Source organism: Budorcas taxicolor, chromosome 11, assembly GCF_023091745.1.
Source record: "Budorcas taxicolor isolate Tak-1 chromosome 11, Takin1.1, whole genome shotgun sequence".
Taxonomy (NCBI): domain Eukaryota; kingdom Metazoa; phylum Chordata; class Mammalia; order Artiodactyla; family Bovidae; genus Budorcas; species Budorcas taxicolor.
Window position 1 is genome coordinate 83594655 of NC_068920.1, and position 19267 is coordinate 83613921.

The following is a 19267-nucleotide window of genomic DNA, read 5'->3' on the forward strand; positions in this document are numbered from 1 at the left end:
TTCCATGTCCTGTGTGAATCACAACAAACTGGAAAATTCTTAAAGAGATAGGAACAGTAGACCACCTTACCTGAATCCCAAGAAACCTGTATATAGGTCAAAAAGCAATACTTAGAACTAGACATGGAACAATAATTGCAAAAGGAGTACTTCAAGGCAGTATGTTATCACCCTGCAGAGTACATTATGCAAAATACCTAGCTGGATGAAGCCCAAACTGGAATCAAGATTGCCAGGAGAAATATCAACAACCTCAGACATACAGATGATACCACTCTAATGCAGAAAGTGAAGAACTAAAGAGCGTCTTAATAAGGGTGAAAGAGGAGAATGAAAAAGCTGGCTTAAAACTCAACATTCAAAAAAAACTAAGATCATGGCATCTGGTCCCATCACATCATGGCAAATAGATGGGAGAAAAAGTGGAAACAATGGCAGATTTTATTTTCTTGGGCTCCAAAATCACTGCAGTCAATGACTGGAACCATGAAATGAAAGACACTTGCTCCTTGGGAGAAAAGTTATGACAAACCTAGACAGGATATTAAGAAGCAGATATATCACTTTGCTGACAAAGGTCTGTGTAGTCAAAGCTATGGTTTTTCCAGAAGTCATGTATGGATATGCGAGTTGGGCCATAAAGAAAATTGAGCACTGAAGAACTTAAGGTTTTGAACTGTGGTGTTGGAGAAGACTTTTGACAGCCCCTTGGACTGTAAGGAGATCCAGCTACTCAATAGGACTGATGTTGAAGCTCCAATACTTTGGCCACCTGATGTGAAGAACTGACTCATGGAAAAGACCCTGATGCTGCGAAAGATTGAAGGCAGGAGGAGAAGGGGACGACAGGATGAAATGGTTGGATGGCATCACCGACTTGATGAACATGAGTTTGAGCAGGCTCTGGGAGTTGGTGATGGAGAGGGAAGCCTGGCGTGCTGCGTCCATGGGGTCACAGACAGTTGGACACGACTTAGCAGCTGAGCAGCAACAGTAAGGGACAAACAGTGATTGAATGAAGGTGTGTGACAGTCATAATAGACATTGATTTTAAAAATCTGTTTTAGGGGAGTTTTGAGGGTAAAAGTCTGACATAAGTGAGGTCAAGAGAAAAGAGTATATGAGGAAGTGAAACCAAAAATGAAGATTGTGCGTGTAGAGGAGAGTGAGGGTCAAAGAAAGCTATGGTGGTGGCAATGGTGGTGGTGGTGCTGCGGCTGCTATTAAAATGGGATGGCGAAAAAAGTATTTTAATGAGAATCCAGAAAAAAGAAAAGAAAAAACAATTTTCATAATAAAAAGGGGACAAAACAATATCAATATTTTTTTCCCTAACAATAACTGAGATTCCAGGTACATGGTGTTTCTTATTTGCTTTCTACTACTAATTGCGATCATAAAAATTTGTAGGAGGCTTGAATATCCTGTGGAACTTTCTGTAAATGCCCTACATGGCTTCAATTGCCTTTGCTGCTCTGGTGGAATGAGTTTCATAATCCTACACATTCTGGATGAGCATTGCCCAGAGAGCTCCATCCCAATTCTAAAACACCTCTGTCTCTATGGTTGTTACAGTGTCTCACTGAAATAGTTTATCTTCCCAGGCTGGACCCCTAATTCCTCCAGTGAAATATCAATATCCTACACATATACAGAAACACACACACACACAAATCCCTTTAATGACCCAGCTTACTTAAAAGTAGCTCACACTGTTATGAGTTTCTTAGGGAACTGTACTTGAACAATATTATTGCATTTCATAGTTCAGTTGGTTAAGAATCTACCTGCAATGTAGGAGGCCCAGGTCTGATTCCTGGGTTCGGAATATCCCCTGGAGAAGGAAATGGCAACCCACTCCAGTATTCTTGCCTGGAGAATCCCATGGAAAGAGGACCCTGACAGGCTATAGTCCATAGGGTCACAAGGGTCAGATATGACTTAGCGACTAAACCACCACTACCAGCATAAAAGTCAAGAAGGAAGTTCAGACCCACCTTACATAGAATGAAGGTCCCACATATTTCAAAGCTCTACGCATTACTCAAACACTCTTGACATTTGCCTGTAAAGGGTATTTGACATCATCGTTCTTATTATTATGTACATTACTATTACAGGTATTTTTACCATTACATACTATTACTATCATTTTCTTTATATTTTCTAAGAACAGAAACTATCAGTGCTAATTAATGTTATTGAAACAAAAACTTGTCTTTATGTGGTATCTACCTCTGCCCATTTTCAAAAAATTTTTTCTCAAAAATATGGAAGAGAAGGTGCTACAGATGTTAGATTTCAACCTACTCATTTGTATGATAAAAATTGCCTCTAACCCTTTCCAAAGAGTTCTCATCTTCCCAATCACTATAGCTGTCTTCCATGCCAATATAATCCTGTCAGTTATTCTATCTGAGAAGAAGAACTTAGTTTATCGATATCATTAAAGGCAATGTGAACTCAACTGGTTCCTCTAGGCCAGGCTCTAGATTGTGCATCTGTTCACCAGGGGTCAGGCTTTAACATCAGAAAGTAATGGTCATGCGCTTCCCATGAAGCTTCTACTACAACCAGATTGCCTGATTCAAGAACACCAAGGAAAATAATGGGCTTCCCCAGCGACTCAGTCGTAAAAAATCTGCCTGCAATGCAAGAGACACAGGTTTGATCCCTGAGTCAAGAAGATCTCCTGGAGGAGGGCATGGCCACCCACTCCAGTATTCTTGCCTGGAGAATTCCATGGACAGAGGAGCCTGGTGGGCTACAGACCATGAGGTCACAGAGTCGGACACGACCGAAGTGACTTAGCACATGTGCAAGGAAAATATGGAGTCTTGGATCAGATGAACGGATTCAAGGTAGAATAGTCAGGTTTGGGGTGAAGGAGACAGAAACCAGGAATCGTGTCCAGGAAACAAATCAGCTCCAAGTCATGCTGCTCAACAAGTCAGGAATATCAAAAGTCAGACTCTGACTCATTAAAAAAAAATTCATTCATTCAACATTTATTGATTCATTCATTCGAAAAGGTGCCTGGCACTATATGCTATGTCACAAAGTTAATCAAAATAGGCAGAATGTTCCCAGATACCTTATAGTCTAATAGAGGAAAGGGAAAATAAATATTTTGAAGATCGTATAAACATAAAACATAGTAGCACATTGCAATTAATCCTAGGGAAAAAATAAAGCCAGATAAGGTGACAGAGGGTGAGAAGAGGTACTATTTCTGGATAGGAGAATTAGGAAAGTCTTTTTTGAAAAGGTGTTGCTTTTAGAGGGCTTGAGTTACAAATGATTTTAGGTCCTGGAAGAATAGAGACATGATCACTCACTTTGAAGCATGTGTGTATGTGTGTGCTTAAAAAAACAAAACATGAAATCTCCCCCCTCTTAATTTTTTGTGTACAATACAGTATTGTTAACTATATGCACCCTATTTCTCAAAAGATCTGTAAAACTTTTTCATCCTGCATGACAAACTCTCTATCTGTTGAGGATAGCAACTCTCCATGTCTGCTCTTCTCTCCCCTCAAGCTCCTGGAAACCACCATCCTATTTTCCGCATTTGCTGCTTGATTGAGTTTTCTGTTGAACTCCTCTAGCAAATATTTTAATTTATTTATTGTATTTTTCAGTTCCAAAATTTCTGGTTTTAAATTTTTTTAATCTCTGTGATATTCTCATTTTGTCTATGCCCTTCATTCCTAAGCTTATTTATCATCTTTATGAGGGCTAATTTGAAATTTTTGTCAACACATATAATCCCTTTATTTAAGAGTTGGTTTCTGAAGATTTGTTTGGATCATTTGATTGAGCCATGTTTCCCTATTTCTTTGTATGCCTTGTAGCTTTTAATTGAGATATCTGTGTTTGAAGCAACAGCTACCCTCCTAGTCTTAGTCCTAGTCAGTTGTAAAGACTGACTTCATATAGGGAAAACCACCAATGAGTACAGCTAGAGGTTTTCTGGGCCTTTCAATTTTCTCTGGCTGCCTCTTCTCTGGTCTTATGCTTTTCAATTTCTTTTTTTTTTTTCAATTTTTATTTTTACTTTATTTTACTTTACAATACTGTATTGGTTTTGCCATACATTGACATGAATCCACCACGGGTGTACATGCATTCCCAAACACGAACCCCACTCCCACCTCCCTCCCCATAACATCTCTCTGGGTCATCACCGTGCACCAGCCCCAAACATGCTGTATCCTGCGTCGGACATAGACTGGCAATTTGATTCTTACATGATAGTATACATGTTACAATACCATTCTCCCAAATCATCCCACCCTCTCCCTCTCCCTCTGAGTCCAAAAGTCCGTTATACACAGCTGTGTCTTTTTTGCTGTCTTGCATACAGGGTCGTCATTGCCATCTTTCTAAATTTCATATATATGTGTTAGTATACGGTATTGGTGTTTTTCTTTCTGGCTTACTTCACTCTGTATAATCGGCTCCAGTTTCATCCATCTCATCAGAACTGATTCAAATGTATTCTTTTTAATGGCTGAGTAATACTCCATTGTGTATATGTACCACAGCTTTCTTATCCATTCATCTACTGATGGACATCTAGGTTGTTTCCATGTCCTGGCTATTATAAACAGTGCTGCGATGAACATTGGGGTACCTGTGTCTCTTTCAATTCTGGTTTCCTCAGTGTGTATGCCCAGCAGTGGGATTGCTGGGTCATAAGGGAGTTCTGTTTGCAATTTTTTAAGGAATCTCCACACTGTTCTCCAAAGTGGCTGTACTAGTTTGCATTCCCACCAACAGTGTAGGAGGGTTCCCTTTTCTCCACACCCTCTCCAGCATTTATTGCTTGCAGACTTTTGGATCGCAGCCATTCTGACTGGTGTGAAGTGGTACCTCATTGTGGTTTTGATTTGCATTTCTCTAATAATGAGTGATGTTGAGCATCTTTTCATGTGTTTGTTAGCCATCCGTATGTCTTCTTTGGAGAAATGTCTATTTAGTTCTTTGGCCCATTTTTTGATTGGGTTGTTTATTTTTCTGGAATTGAGCTGCATAAGTTGTTTGTATATTTTTGAGATTAGTTGTTTGTCAGTTGCTTCATTTGCTATTATTTTCTCCCATTCTGAAGGCTGTCTTTTCACCTTGCTTATATTTTCCTTTGTTGTGCAGAAGCTTTTAATTTTAATTAGATCCCATTTGTTTATTTTTGCTTTTATTTCCAGTATTCTGGGAGGTGGATCATAGAGGATCCTGCTGCGATTTATGTCAGAGAGTGTTTTGCCTATATTCTCCTCTAGGAGTTTTATAGTTTCTGGTCTTACATTTAGATCTTTAATCCATTTTGAGTTTATTTTTGTGTGTGGTGTTAGAAAGTGATCTAGTTTCATTCTTTTACAAGTGGTTGACCAGTTTTCCCAGCACCACTTGTTAAAGAGCTTGTCTTTACTCCATTGTATATTCTTGCCTCCTTTGTCAAAGATAAGGTGACCATATGTGTGTGGATTTATCTCTGGGCTTTCTATTTTGTTCCATTGATCTATATTTCTGTCTTTGTGCCAGTATCATACTGTCTTGATGACTGTGGCTTTGTAGTAGAGCCTGAAGTCAGGCTTGCTCAGCGTTGAAATGTTCTTTTGAGGAATTTGTGAGGGAGAAAGTGGTCTTCCCGTCCTATTCCTCTGCCATCTTAGGACCGCCCCCCTGCTTTTCAATTTCAAATTAGAGGATTTGCTGGTTTTATTTTCATTGCTTGTCATCTCTTGCTCCCTCTGGTATAAATCTGTAGTATGGCAGGTCTCTGGAGCTGCCACTGTTCACCCAGCTCTCTTCTGTTTTCATCAGCCCCCTGACTTCTAGAGAATGACTGATTGCATCAACACCCTGAGTCAAAAAAGGCAGAAACCAGTCCCTAAAACAGCTCTTCATAAAGTCATTAAACAGAAACCCCAACTATTTCTGTCACCAGAGAGAAGCCAGGAGTTGCATGTTTTCTCCTATTTATTCTGTGCTTAGCTGGGGGCGGTGAGTATAACTAGTGCTCCAGACCATCACCTTTACTCTCTGGGGTGCCCACCCTGACAACCCTCTCCTGTCTGTCAGCACTTGATGCACACAAGGCAGAAACCAGGTAAAAGTTTTGTGCAAGATATTGGGAGAAGCAGGATTTGAATTATGGGCTTTGGCATCATCACCCTTTCATAAATGGCCTTCCTGTGGTTTTCTACTCACGCTTTCAAGAGTGTCTAGCAATTTAACTAGTAACTACAACAGAGAGAATCTAGGTTCAGGGAAGCAGCAAAGTAAATCAGAGAATATAGAAGACTTGAGGTCGAAGATCTAAGTTTGAATCGAAGTCCTTCAAATCTTCCTAATTATTTTCAACCCTAAATGTTCTTCAGATTCACCCAAAGAGCCTTGGAAACATAAATTCCCAAGGCTCACCCTATTGAATTGAAGCTTACAGGGGTGAAGCATGGACAGATACCATTTACACAGATTCACAAGGCTGAAAAATGCTGTTCCAACTGTTTCTTAAGAGGCATGTCCCAACCTTTCAAAACTGTAGCAAGCTCTACTATCTGCAAAATGAGCTATTAGTTCCTCCATCACTGACCTCACAGGGATATTACAGTGAGGGTCCAGTCACAATAGGAACACACCTGAAATCAATGTAAGCTATAAATCATGATAAAAATATAAGATAACTTTACATATCAGGTAATATGAATATCAAACAAGGATTTAAAGGAAACAAAAACACATCTATCTCCTATTGACATGTTCTATATAAAGAGTTATATTATTCTCTTTCTAAAGTTATAATTACACTTCCCTTATTGTAGTTATGTTTCTGTGAAGTGGTTTTTAACTCAAATTTTATTTTAAGCACATTAAGGAAACAAGCTATTTAAAGTAACTCCCTGTTGAATCCCTTATGAAGAATATATCAAAAATGCAAATAGACAATCACTAATCTTTATTTAAAGCCTAGGTTTTGTGTATGATGTTATCTGCAAGTGGGACACAACTATATTGCTGTCAGCAACCTGTGGGAGCTTCCTTGTGAAACTGCCTATGTCTTTCTTGGATTGGGCTCACAACAGCAATACCACTGGCCTCATAGGAAGGACGAGGCACTTAGGCCCTTTTCCTCAACCACTAAATGCTGAGAAACAAATGCAGGTGTTACCGTTTCCATTCCAACACAGCTGAACTCTCCTAGTTCCCACAATAAAGCCTTAGGTCAAGCAAAGGACTCCCCACAAAAAAAAAAAAGAAAAGACATACTCAATGAAATATATTCCATGTTCCTGATACACAGGGCTGATTTATTATACACCTAAGGACCACACTTTCTCTCAGTTCAAAAATCTCACATAAGAATTTTCCTACAAAACTCCCAATATTACTTAACTTCTATCTACTATGTTGATAGCACTTCAATCGTTAAAAAGAAAGAGCTTCCATACATTTCGGTTTTGAGAAACTCAGGGGGAATAAAAACTACTTTGGTAGTTCAAGATGAATATTCAAGTCACCTTCTCTATGAATCAAATCTGTTTCAGAATCCACTTTTGCTAAGGTCCAGTCACCAATTATATCGATTGCCTGGCAGTGTACATGTTAGCCAGAAAAGGGGCTGGGAGAGTACAGGACAGTTGATTGGACTTCTTCAGGCATGGTATTTCTATTAAGTATAATTCTTCACTTAACAGATGAGAACTCTCCAAAGAGAATCTTCTAAAAGGTCTGAATGTTTTTGACTGGTAACTTACAAGGCTAACCAAGGGACTTGGTGACATCTTTCATCATTAATCCAGATATATTTTATGATGAATCTAGCAGAGCAAGCCTCAAAGCACTGGTTAAGTAAGGAAAAGAAAGATCTCTCAAACCTCAAGTTAAGAAATTGACAACTGTAAGGACTGAGGCAAGGGTAGTAATTCATAATGGAGAATAGTGTGATCAAGAGCATGGATTCAGAAATCAGGCTTGGTCCCAAGGGCAATTCAAACATTATTAGCTGTGTGTATCCCAAGTTGCTTCAGTTGTACCCAACTCTTTGTGACCCCATGGACTGTAGCCCATCAGACTCCTCTGTCCATAGGATCTCCAGGCAAGAATACTAGAGTGGGTTGCCATGCCCTCCTCCAACTAGCTGTGTAGGTTTAAACAATTAGTCTTTATAGGCTTCAGTTTTCTTATCTATAAACAGAGATGACAATAGTATTTACTACAATAGGGGTTGTTATAAAAGTAGATAAGTTAAAGTACGTAAAGTTCTTAGAACAGTGCCTGGAAAGTAGTAAATATTATATAAGTTTTTTAAAGTAAAAATTTTAAATAATGGATAATAGGATTTCTTAAAATTTGGTATTGTGAGGAAACCTAAGAGTTGAGAAAGTAAGGTATAGAGATGTTGCAAGAACCAGATGTTGTGGTCCATCAATGATACACACTTAATAGTTCTGACAACCCATCTCCATGATGCTATCAGCTTACTGATGACTGAGATAGTCATTGACATGGTTCCTGCCAAACTAGAATGATAATAACACTGAGCTGCTTGGTATTTGAAGTGTGAGGAAAAAATGAACAGTAAGAAACACTTTTAACTCTTTTGCAAGTAGAAAAGCACGAACAGAGTTTGGAGCATATTCTCACCTCCCAGAAGTATATTTTAGTTTTTAAGCACACTTTCTGGGCCTGGTGTCTGTAGAGATGTGGACTATAGCCAAAGGGCCTGCTGAAATGGAGGTTTTTAATAACAGAGAAAATGAGGTACTCTGAAAATCGCATTAGGGTTTAAAAATGTGTATAGACTCGTTTATTAACAAGTACTCTAATAAGAAGTGAACATTCGAGCTCTTGATTACTACTCACATCATGTGTGACCTTGAGAAATTTATAGAATCTCTCTAAGTGTCCTATTCCTCTCAGATGAGAGAGAGAGACATCTTGTGCATCTCTAATGATGATTATGTCAGTGATGATTGACTGAAGGGTAAAGCCCTTTCCAATTAAAAACTGGATGAAAGGCAGACCACTAATAATGGAACACTTGACAATTGGTACCATCAGATTTATCTCCTTTAATTCATGAATCATCCCATGTGGATATAAATCAGAGTGAAAATATCAATTCTAGAACATGATGTTAGTGAGTGATTTAGCAATCTAATGAGCCCCAGTGTATCAAAGGGCCAAAATGAAGGTTTTTCTGTTCTCCCATGGCACCATATCAAGGGTAGGTTTAGATCCCTTTGTAAAATTCTGTGATATTCTGAGAGCTTCTATCTACCAATAAGGAAACCACGCCTCAGGGTAAAAATTACATAATGGGTCAAAATCTGACACTTTTTTTGGTCCATTAGAGATTGACTTCGCTCTTTGTCATTTCAACAGACTCTTAGCAGAGACAAAAAAAAAACAAATGATCACTGTAACATGTCAATCAACTTCAAGTGTAGGATACCACATGCCCTTGTTCACTGAGGAAATACATTTTTCTCAATATGGATATAAACAGGTTTTTTTTTTCTTTTTAATTAAATGTATTCTGTGCTCCAAGTCTCCCAATAGGGCAATCCATTAAAGAACGTTCAAACCCATAGTTCAAACTGATGAAAATACTGAAGAGCAAAGTAAAGTTGAACAGCTTTTGAAACCAGACAATGAAAAGAATTGCTGCCTACCCAGCTGAAGTCCATGCCACTCCCCAAAGCTTTGAGACATTGTAAGGGACAGATAAAGGACAAGGATACAGAAGAAACAAAGGAGTGAAGCTATCTTTTCCTTTAGGATGAGAGATGTCAGAGGGATGCTTGGGAAGCCTAGAGAAAAATTCAGATCAAGAAAGTGAGGTTAACACTGGCAGAAGTGTCCACTATCATTGCAAAGGTTTATTGTTAAGTACCTTTCTATGGCCATTCAAGCAAATATTTCAATTTTGCTAGAATTTTTAACAACTTTCCCTGCCAGTTGTCATTCCTTTCCAAAAGTATCTTAAGCCTCTAATGTAGGCCCTTCATCAGTTTTGCATGCTAGTTTAGAGGAAACTCAAGATACAACATGGCAAAGAGAATATGCTACTTTATATTTCAGGTTCAGTGGAGACAGAGTGTTAGCCGTTTTGAGTGAACTTGGATTCATGTTTCTAGGTGATTGTCCGCAGACTTGGAAGCATATTCTCATAGTGGCTTGGGACTCTATGTTATAGACAGAATGTTGCAGACAGGACAAATGCTATTGAACTTGAACTATTTCTTCATAGGTTACAGAAGGTAATAATATACTGCAGGAAGAGAGTAAGAGATACAGAGAACTTCTCGTTTGCAATGAGAATCTGCTCAGCTGATTTGAAGAAGTTCACCTCACTTTGGGTCAACAAATGGTCTGGTACTTTTGATTTGGAAAGCATTCATGATACCTTCAAGCAAAAGTACATAGAGACTTTGGTGAAAGGGGTCAGAAAGAAATAGGAAGAATCTGAGGTCCAACAGGGAGAAGTCTAAGGAGAAAGCACTTTGGGTAAAAAATTTAAAAAAAAAAAGCCTTGCTACTCAAAGTGTGGTTCCAGGAGCAGCAGCAGCAGCTGAACTATAGGCTCCACCCTAGACCGGATGAACAGAACCTGCTTTGTTAACAAGATCCCCGTGTGTTTCACGTGCATATTTCAGTTTGAGAAGCATCAGTGAAGCTCTGGGAGGGCAAGGAAGACTCACATGAAGTTCAGAATCACTAATGATATTCTGGGTGGGTTGGAAAGTCACTTGAAAGCTGAGATACCATATGGACAGACAGTCCATGTCAAATCTGATTAGCAATGACATCGTGGCCCCGAGGATGAATTCACAGCAGTGGTGGAAGATCAGAGAAGTACTCCCTCCTCTGGGTCCAGACCTCTACAAGAGTTGGTCAAAGCTACTACTACAATTACCAGAACATCAAGCATGGAGAGTTGGGTTAAAGAAAAGGCTCTGCCATACATATTAGCCTCCAATTAAAATAAATAAATTTATATTTTTAAAAAAGGCTCTGGTCCCTTTAAGGAACAGGAGTTCTTAGAAGGTCAACCAAAGCAGAAGCCTGGTTTGAGAGTTTCAGTCAACATGGTGGAGGTAAGAAAGCAGGATAACTCAGTGATTATATAGGAAAGCAGACTCATCACTAACAAATCAATATCTCAGCCTCCTCACATTCAAACTACTGCAAATCCCACCAGCCACAGAAGGAGGGTTCTGTGAGGATGTAGAGGCTTTTAGGTAGTGGAATTTGAGTTTTCATACTGATGTGTTTTCACCTTTCCTGATCATCTAGTGGGCTTTGGGGATGTTTTATGACACAAAGTCCCAAGTTTGCTTAAGGTAAACTGCTTTTGCCTGGAACTCAATTCTTAAAGGAGTATTTTTTTAACAAAGTTTTTAAAGATTAGGAACATAAACACTTTAATTAAATCTGTAAATTTAAACCCACAGTATTTTCAGGAAAGGCACCTTACATAAAAAGATATTTATGTCTTACGTAACTCTGATTAACTGGTTCTCATCAAATTTACACAAGTCATGTCATCTCCCTGCAGTCTTCAGTCCCCTCTAACTGAAACCACTGCTCTAGTTCATGAGGTCATCCAAATTGGGCAGGGAATACAGTGCCCTCTTTGGGCAGCCTCTTAGGGAATATTCCTGCAAGTGCCTGGGAGATGTCTCACACAGTATAGTCTGTGCTCACCAGGCACTGCCATTCACCCACCAGGCCTCAGCATGGCATCCAGTGTGGATGGAGAACATCTGCCAGGCCCCACCAGGCATCAAGCTCTCATCTATGTTCTGCATTGTTCATCCGGGGATTATCACTTTGCCCAGGGTGCTGTGTCCTGGGATGCATGAATCAGAAAACCCACAGGATACCCAAGATGGGATGATCACCTTTCAGTCCTGATTTTACCCGATCTAGGATGTATTTCAAATAGAACCAGGGAGAAAGTGTGGCAGACTTAGCCCGACACAACCCTGCGGAACTAGAGGCTTCTCTCTCTAGTGTTCTCCTTCTTACCTTAGATACCCATACACAGAATTTCTATCCTCATCGACTCTTTTCCCCAACAGAGTTATTATTTATGCAAATATATACTGGCAGGGTGTGTGTGTGTGTGTGTGTGTGTGTGTGTGCGTGCACATAGTTGGGGCTGGTGTGATCCTTTGGCCCTATAAGATAGATTTGCACGTAGACCCAGAAAGGACCAATCTGTTATTTTATACAAAAGACCAAAATATCGACATCTATCATGTAAAAACAAGAGTGATTTTTTTTCCTCTCCCAGAGTTTTTAATGGATATCTACTTTTAGTTTGCAGAAAGGTGCAAAACAAAGACTTTTTAAAGGCATTCTAATACAATTAGTCTTCTAAGAAAAGTCTCCTGCTAATCTTACCAAGTAAGAGGAGCTTTCTTTTATACATTTTCTTTACCTTGGCACTTGGAATGGTTTGTGACTTATCACACTTGATTTTCGGTCAAAGCGCCCAAGGGAAATAGTGCAGCGTTCTCCTCACATAGCTCACTGCTCTCTTGTCAGCCAACCAAGAGAGAAACTCTTACACAGCTTGATTTAAGTGACAACGCAGAGCAGCTGTCTTTCATGGTATATGTATGTTAAACCTATTCATCTTTAACCTTGTTTTTAGTCTAAGGTCTGTGTTCTTCATGATGGATAGTCATAAATGCCTGCAGGTAGAAGAAAGGGTAAATCAATGATGTGGTTTGGAAGTTAAATGGTAAAAAACTTGGGCGTTCCTTCAGCAAAAAAAAAGTGTTTTCTGGCAAAGGTGAATTAAAAGGATCATTTACAGAGAGTTGGATTCTAGAGGGTTTTTTGCTTGTTCTTTGTTTTTGTTTTTTTAAACATCAGGTGGCTGCAGGCTAAGAGATAATAAGTGATTTTAAAATTAAGTTGTTGTTGTTGTTGTTGTTGTTGTTTTTCCATCAGGGAACATTGTGGTGCTTTCCTCAACAAATAAAGTTCTAAGTTCTGCAACAGAAGAGTGAGCCATTTTGCAAAGAAAACAGATTTGATGTGTCACACCTATTTCAGAATATTCGGAGGCATTGAAAGGTTCAAGGGGAGTGGTGGTGCGGGAAAGGGCAGGAGCAGAGGAGTCCAGGAGAGAAAGGTTGAAAATGAATTCTCCAAGCATTTGAAAGAAAAGCAGCCAATACTAAGCATGTAGAAGAAACAAGGACTTAAGTTTTAAGACAGTAAGCTATAACGTGCTGATGTTATGCACCTTCAGAAGTTTTATGGAGCCTCTGAGAGTTGTGGGATGATGGCATGGCACACAGTGGGTACAAAAATTTTAACTGCCCAAAGGATGAATGGAGGTGAAAAGTCACTAAGTCAATATTCTCTACCCTCTGAGAGCCAGAAGATATAGTTCTCACAAGGCCAAGTTAATAGCTACTCTCTTTCCTTTCTGTTATTTTTCTATTGAATAGAAGTGAAAATTTTCAAAGTTCCTTGAGTGCGTGTGTGCATGCTCAGTGGCTCAGTCATGCCTGATTCTTTATGACCCTGTGGACTGTAGCCCACCAGGTTCCTCTGTCCATGAGATTCTTCAGGCAAGAATACTGGAATGGGTTGCCATTTCCTCCTTCAGGGAATTTTCCCAACCCAGGCATCGAACTCGTGTCTCCATCATTGGCAGGTGTATTCTTAACCATTGAGCCACCTGGAAAGCCCCAGTCTAAAGCCCAGACTATAGTAAACCAATTAATTTATTTGCAGATGTTTACATTATACAGATAATTACAAAACTCTTAAAATGGCAAAGGAGGAAGATCTATCAAACAAGTCCTCTCATTTTTTCTAGCCCTTTTTAGATTTGGAACCACATTTTTAAATCAGTTGCATAAAAATTAGCACAATGACTACTGGATACAAAGGAGTCAGAGAACTGGTCTGATATAGATATGAAATATACCTGAAAAAATAAGTAGCATGAGCCATGGTCCCTGCCTATGCAATGTGGGTTTTTGTGTTTTTTGTTTTGTTTTTTTTTTTTTTTGTGGGACTCAGCTGAAAAGGACACTGAGAGGTTTTGCGTAATAAGGTATAGGTTTTTCTTACCTCAGTGAGATAAGCTAGCTGACCTAGGGATAGAAAAGAGTGCAGCCATTTGAAACCCCACTTCACTCAGTTATGTAATGCATGGGCTTCTTCCAAACATTTAAAATACTAGAAAGTTGATTTAAGCATTGTAGAGAGAGAAAACATTTGTTCTTCTTCCTCCTTCCTCATCACATACCCAGGAAAAAAAAAAAACAACCATTGTGAATCAATTACCATAAAGAATAGAGTTATCACCAGCCTGTTCACTGATTCAGCAAATAAAAATTTGCAAGCTTGCTGTTTAGTCTTGTCCTAGGCATGTTTCTGTAAATAAAGTGGACATTTAATAATCGAGTGCACCTTTCACTTCTAGTGGAGTATTGAATTTTGTGGATGCAGATGATAGCTCATCCTGAAAACCTTTGCTTCTTATATTGCTTTTCAATTACAGAAACAAAGACTCCCCTAGGCTATTTGGCCTGAGCCAGTAAAGTTAAGTTTTCAATGTGACTTACTAGGCTGTAGTGACCAAAGGAGGTTAAATAGATTAAATAGAAGACAAAGGCATTAAAGCTGTCCACAGTGGCCCTATTGTCCTGACCTCCTCTTTGCGCAAAGGCCTACTCTGTTCTGCATGGTAAGTGTATTCTCCATCATTCCCTTAACTTCAGGAGTTATCTATTCCCATCTTCCCATGAATTCTCTTCCCAGGACTGAGAAGCCCCATTGCTGCCTGCCATGGGGTCTGTCTCCTCCATGCACCCAAAAATCCCATTGCCCTCCATAAACCTCTACTCAGGCATTCTAACAACTGCAGCTATTTTGACAAATAAATAAAATACATTTATATCTATATTGAATTATGAACATCTATATCCATATAACCTGTTGCATACTCAGTTGCTCAGTCGTGTCCAATTCTATGCAACTCCACACAATGTAGCCCACCAGGCTCCTCCGTCCATGGGATCTTTCAGGCAAGAATACTGGAGTGGGTTGCCATTTCCTCCTCCAGGGGATCTTCCCGATCCAGGGATCGAACCCAAGTCGCCTGTGTCTCCTGCATTGCAGGCAGATTCTTTAACACTGTGTCACGTGGAAAGTCCTAGATCACAGATATGTTAAAGGGTAAAATGGGGATTTGGAGGCATGTTCATGGCAGCATTCATGTTCTTAATAATTAGCCAATACTTATCTCAGATAGGAGCGAGACCAGCTGCATAAAACTGTTGGGAAGACTTTGCAGTAAGCACGAAGGCAAGAGACAAAAATAAGCATACCTTATTATGCCAACACACATGCTTTCATTCCTAAGTTCACAATCTTGCTGTGATAAGCGCATGACAGGCAACCCACCACTGCCTTTGCCTTTACCCTCTGATTTCCGTTGCCTTGGGACCAACCTAAATTATCCTTTCATTTTCTAGGTTTGGCCTAGGCAATTGCTCTTCTGTGATCAAACTCCAGGTCTCTGTTAGGTCCTCGCCTAGATAGACTAACTTTTATAATGGAATACAATCCTCTTTTTCTCCAACAATATTCTAAGAACTCACCTTCCCTAGGAAACAGTAACAGCAGAGCTAGGAACAGTGTTCACTTGAAAGCAAAGCTTTAAGCCTCTCTGCCAGTCCCCAAAGCCCCATAACAAGGAACTTTATGGGAAGAGCTAGCCCTATTTGTCTTAGCCTTAGCCAAGATGGCAGGCCAGAGTCCGGTCCTAACTTTTCCTAAAAAAGCCTAGGCGATCCCTCTGTAATGCAGGTTGCAGAATTAATAGAGGTGGCTTGCTTTGATTGATATGGCAGTAGCTGCTGTAATCATTGAAAAGTAGTGAACATAAGACAAGAGGTAGGAGCAAGACAGTAAGGGAATGATTGATTCGGGCTTGATTCTCGAATGACCATTTCAGTGGAGACTGGAGGATGAATAGCCAGGTTACTTGGCGTATTGAAGGCTGCAAATATTGGTAGTCTAATAGTTCAGGGTATTCTATAATGAATTCTATGGCTTAGGAGCTTCAAGAGAATACCATCAACTATTTTTTTTTGTTTTTATTGGAGTATGATTTATTTATAATGCTGTGTTTCTGCTGTACACCAAAGTGAATCAGCAATACACACACACACATCACATCAACTTTTGAAGATATTTTCCTTAAGATATTTTCTCCCATAGGATATTTTACCAGTTAGGATTCAGTTTTTAAAAAGAGGGAAAATATCTCTAACTATTCTAAGAATGAAGAGATCTTAGTTCAGAGGACTAAGTGTTCTTGTGCTCCAAAGTTGACTCCCAGAACACCCCAGAATTGGCCCACCAGGGAAATTGCTCTCTTCGCGATTGTCAGAGAAGTGCAAAATTGTTAAGTCCTTGTGCTAACAGCTGGTTCTAACATTACACCACTGAGATCACAACCTGGATGTCTAGAAGCTGCTGCCAGAACTGCTGACTCTCATGCTAGAACAATGCCAGAAAAACAGATCTCTGCCTACCACTGTATCTCTCTCCACCTATTTCAGTTCTGAATTCACAGTTTCATGTGTACATCTTATTGGCAGAAATTAAATCTTATTCAAAACCTTAGCCACAGTGACATCTGAGGAATGATGGTTTTAGCCCTTCAATATGTGTACTCTGGAAGGGAATACCAGATGATCTTTTTGCCTATCTCAAGAATTTTCCTTAAGTCTAAAATATTAACTAGGACATGTCTCAGAGATGACATTTATGGTCAGATGTTCAGGGACACAGTAGGCCCTTCCATCAGATAAATGTAAGTGTAGTTTTAAATTTCCACAATTTCTTTTACTGAATTATAGTTTTAAAATATTAGTTCTATTACTTTATTTATACTTCCTTGGAGATCACAATCACTTGTATGTTGGACTCTCTTTGCCTGTATTCTACATCGAATCTTTTCTCATTCATTTACTTTTCTTATTTGCTTTTCCTACACTTGGCTCTGGAGAAGGCAATGGCACCCCACTCCAGTACTCTTGCCTGGAAAACCCCATGGGCGGAGGAGCCTGGTGGGCTGCAGTCTATGGGGTCCCTAAGAGTTGGACACAATTGAGCAACTTCACTTTCACTCTTCACTTTCATGCATTGGAGAAGGACACGGCAACCCACTCCAGTGTTCTTGCCTGGAGAATCCCAGGAACGGTGGGCTGCTGTCTATGGGGTCGCACAGAGTCGGACAAGACTGAAGCGACTTAGAAAAAAAAAGAAAACATTGGCTATGACCATGCCTCACCTTCATATTTTCAGTCTAACCATTCTCCCTTGCATAGGCTATAATTTTGTCTTTGTCTCTGAAATGATTATTAAAAATATTTTTCTCAACAGTTCCCCCTGAGGTTATTTGGTCAACTTTTGTCTCACATCTTCCTCTTTTTTTCTTTTCTTCTCCTTTTATGCTGTTGTTTTTCTCCATTCTAGGTTTTTGAATTTCTGATTCCAAGTGTTCTTTCACATGTAAAAATACTTGTTTAATGGTATTTAATGAATGTTGAGATGTGTTTCAGTTGTCCTCTACTTCCTAGTTGTTTTTCTAGTGGTGTGGGAGGATAAGAAATGTTTTTACAGTGTGAAAAACTTTGATCTTTCACTTCTAATTTCCCTCTTAAATTAGCTCTGGGTAGGTGTTGCCTGTCATTTTCTGTTCAGTTTTCAATGTTTTGGACTTTCCTGAACCATAAATAACAGGTGTTTCTCCATGGGAAGAGATTGAAGTGAAGGTTTTAGGTGGATTAATGTCTTCTTAGTTTTTGGTTGGTATTGAAAAATTGAGCTTTCCCAGTAGATGTACCTTTGGCAGATGTTTCATACTTAGTAATATTCTTAATAAGTAATGTTTATATCTTGCTTGTTCCTTTAATTTCCCTCACCAATCAGCCTTCAAAGAAAAAATTCTTCCTTCCAAACTGCCTCCAATTCCCCAGAATAGATGCCTTGTCACGTTGGTCACTGCTGGTCACATAAACTTTCAAGCCTCTTCCTTTTGATTCCCTGGTACCCTCCTACACTAGGATTCACATCAATTTTCAGCATTCACACTGAGAGTGGAACCCTTTGTTCAGAGAGTGATTTGATCTGTGCTTCACTCCTGCTAACACCTGCCTCCCTCCTGTTTCTACATATCCTCTACTTGACTCTGTCCTAGACTGGGATCTAGAGGTGACTCTGATGGTTTTAAATATTTATTTTCCCAGTTACAGGTTCAAGTCAGTTTGTAGATTTCTCTTTCTCCTGATTATGCTGTAGGTGTGAATTAAGAGTGCGTTTTTCTTCCTGTTTTTAACCTTAAATATTTCTAGAAAATACAGAGAGAAGTTCAGATTTAGGTAGTTAAATACCATAACCTTACAGGAATTTGGAATTCCCATTTGCTATTTTTAAAGCTATTTAAATGGCATCATTCTCTGTCTATAATTACTAATGTATAGAAAAGTCCATTATTTTTATCCATTAATTAGTATTCAGGAAACTTGCTAGACTATTACTGAAATCATATATTAGCATGTCATCTATGAATAATGACAATTTTGTATCTTCCTTTCCAATCTTTTTATCTTTTGAATCTTTTCCTCTGCTGCCTAATGCTTTCAATAAACTTCTGAAGGAAAGTTTTAACGGCATCTTTTCCTACACATAGCAACAAAAAGAAAACTCTCAGTGTGTCCCTACCAAGTAGGATGCCTGTCCTTCATGTTTTTATCTAGCGTATTTTTAATGTGATAAGATAATGTGTAATTCTTAGTGAAGTGTATGCTATTTTCCCAAAGTCAATCATTAAAACTCACAAGCCAAGGACGAAAGATTCCAAATAGCACCAGTTGTTGGCTATCCACCTCCTGCAGGGCTCACTGAGCAGAACTCTTAACTACTGAAACTGAGCAATATCAAGTCATGTGGTATAAATATAAAACAACTTTATTTTTGCCAATAATTGTAACCAACATGCTGTCTTGAGTTCCCCTTTTCTCTGGGCAATGAGCTTCATCATGACATACTAATCTGACTCTTTTTCAAATTTTTTAACATGCACTTTCTAAAGCAGTTCCATTTTCATTGTTAACACTCTATTCTGCTCATTTAAAATATTTACTCTCACAATTAGAAAAAATTAGGAAAAATCCTTTAAACACTGTAGGTGAGAATATTTTAAACCAGAACTGCC